Raw genomic sequence first — 2,905 nt, forward strand, 5'->3', positions numbered from 1 at the left:
GTCTTAGGTTAGGATCGATCCGAGATCGGTTTTAGGTTAGGTTTATTGTTGGATGAATTTCGAATATTCGAGCGCCTGTTGTAGAGCAATCTGCCAAGTACGGATTGCTTCAAAATAATTATTGGTTTTATTTTCCAGAGAAGATCAGTGGTCTGATTAGTGACGTTTTTAGGTTTGATGAATATCTTAGGTTAGGATCGATCCGAGATCGGTTTTAGGTTAGGTTTATTGTTGGGTGAATTTCGAGTATTCGAGCGCCTGTTGTAGAGCAATCTGCCAAGTACGGATTACTTCGAAATAATTATTGGTTTTATTTTCCAGAGAAGATCGGTGGTCTAATTAGTGACGTTTTTAGGTTTGATGAATATCTTAGGTTAGAATCGATCCGAGATCGGTTTTAAGTTAAATTTATTGTTCGAATTTCGATTTAGAATTCGAGCGCCTGTTGTAGAGCAACCCGTCAAGTACAAATCGCTTCGAAATAATTATTGGTTTTTTATTCCAGAGAAAAGATCAGTGGTCTGATTTGTGAAACGTGACGTTTTTGGGTTTGATGAATATCTTANNNGATTAGGATCGATCCGAGATCGGGTTTAGGTTAGATTTATTGTTGGAATTTCGATGTTTAGAATTCGAGCGCCTGTTGTAGAGCAAACCGCCAAGCACAAATTGCTTCGAAATAATTATTGGTTTTTTATTCCAAAGGAAGATCAGTGGTCTGATTGGTGAAACGTGACGTTTTTGGATTTGATGAATGTCTTAGGTTAAAATCGATCCAAAATCGGGTTTAGGTTAAGTTTATTGTTGGAATTTCGAATATTCGATGTTTAGAATTTGCTTGTTGTAGAACAACCCGCCAAGCATAAATCGCTTCGAAATAATTATTGGTTTTTTATTCCAGAGAAAGATCGGTGATTTGATTGGTGAAACATGACGTTTTCGGTTAATTTTTAGGTTTTAGGTTTTAGGTTTATTGTTGAGCGAATTTCAAATACTCGAACGTCTTATAAAGTAACTTGCCAAATATAAATCGCTTTGAAATAATGGGCTATTGGTTTTTTTTTCCAGAGGAAGTTTTCGATAGATTGATTGGTGATGTTTCAAATTAGGTTTATTGTTAGACGAATTTCGAATACTCGAACGTCTTATAAAATAACTTGCCAAATATAAATCGCTTTGAAATAATAGGCTATTGGTTTTTTATTCCAAAGGAAGATCAGTAGTCTGATTGGTGAAACGTAATGTTTTTGAATTTGATGAATATTTTAGGTTAGGATCGATTCGAGATCGGTTTTAGGTTAGGTTTATTACTGGACGAATTTCGAATTTCGAGCGCTTGTTGTAGAGCAATCCGGCAAGTACGGATCGCTTCGAAATAATGGGCTATTGGTTTTTTGTTCCAGAGGAAGATGGATGGTTTGATTGGTGAAACGTGATGTTTTCGGTTAGGTTTTAGGTTAGGTTCGTTGTTGGGCGAATTTCGAATACTCGAGCGCCTGTTGTAGAGCAACCCGCCATGTACGGATCGCTTCGAAATAATGGGCTATTGGTTTTTTGTTCCATTTTCAAAGAATATCGATACGTTATGCATGGAGATATAATAAGAGGATATATATATATATATAATAACGTTGCCCGTAAATGGACAATGTTTGCAATGTTTTTCACGAGGAGAATTTAATAAACCGGAAAAGCGTATAATGCGGGGTGATCCGCTTGCTACAGGAAAATCTTACGGCTTGAGATAATCCGTAATCTAAAATCATCTAACGAAAAATGCTCCATTCCTTGTCGCTCACATTCCTCTTGTTATTAAATTTTAATTCCGATATTACGCCACCTCTTCCAGAAATTAAGATATTCCATTCCCCTGATCCTTGATAATCGTGGCAAACTGTGGCACTCGAAAACCCATCGAGCCACTTAATTTCGAGTGGAAACGACGAGATTCAGAGAACAGAGATATAATCGCTTGCCTCTCATGGATCGGATATGCTCGAGTTAATTTTATGGCGCCCTGGGAGAAGATTTTATCGTTGATCGTGGTTGAAACGTTCGGTCGGTCAGTTTGTTTGCTACCTCGGGGTTGTTTTGGATCGATGTGTGCGAGTATGAATGGTTCCCAGAGTTTCTGTGTTAACGTTACAAATTGCTATCTCACTTTCTTTCTTATTCCTTTTCTATTTCATTCTTGAGCCAAGTTTCATATCGACAATTGTGAATTTCGCTTCGATCCGACTGTCTGTCACCGTTGCTGTCGTCGAAGAGAAATTTAGTGACTCTAAACTATATATTTGTGTCCGATCGTTCCTCATTACTCGATACACCCGATCGATTGGCCGAACTCGAGTAACGCTCTCAGAGATATTATTGACGATACAAATGGGAGTTTAATGCAGGGTATAAATTTTCTGAAGCTATCGGTTTCGTTACGTTCTACTATTGTGTAACGTAACACTTCCATTCATTAAATTGTAGCTCGTGTCCCAGCAGGATTTGATAACATTGTCAGAAATGAGAAACGAGGACGCAACGGCCTGTGAATCTTTTCACTGTGAAATTGTCCCATTGCCTGCAGTTAACCCATTACCAAATACAATTCAACCATTCCACTATTCATTATCCTTCAATTATGAGATCCATTTACGAAATGCATCATCCGATCTCTAGAAATCTAATTTTAATCCCTGACGATAACCTCGAGGATAATTTAATTCCAATTTTTTTCTCGATTTCTATTCGAAAATGACAAATTAAATTAGAATGGAGAGAAAAAAAAAATATATAATAATTATTTTCGCAAACAATTTTTTTTTTCTACGAACGAACAAATATATAATTTCTAATTTACTCATTTTGTTCACTTTCTAATTTAATTTCACACCTCTTAATCCACTTTTTTTTT

General features: G+C 36.5%; 1 protein-coding gene across 4 annotated transcripts in view; it reads right to left on the minus strand.

Moving 5' to 3' along the window:
- LOC102675631 (cAMP-specific 3',5'-cyclic phosphodiesterase) overlaps positions 1-2,905 on the minus strand; it is a 256,477-nt gene that overhangs the window by 166,695 nt on the left and 86,877 nt on the right. The gene's annotated exons all lie outside the window — the stretch shown is intronic.

Source organism: Apis dorsata, unplaced genomic scaffold, assembly GCF_000469605.1.
Source record: "Apis dorsata unplaced genomic scaffold, Apis dorsata 1.3 scaffold_73, whole genome shotgun sequence".
NCBI classification, from domain to species: domain Eukaryota; kingdom Metazoa; phylum Arthropoda; class Insecta; order Hymenoptera; family Apidae; genus Apis; species Apis dorsata.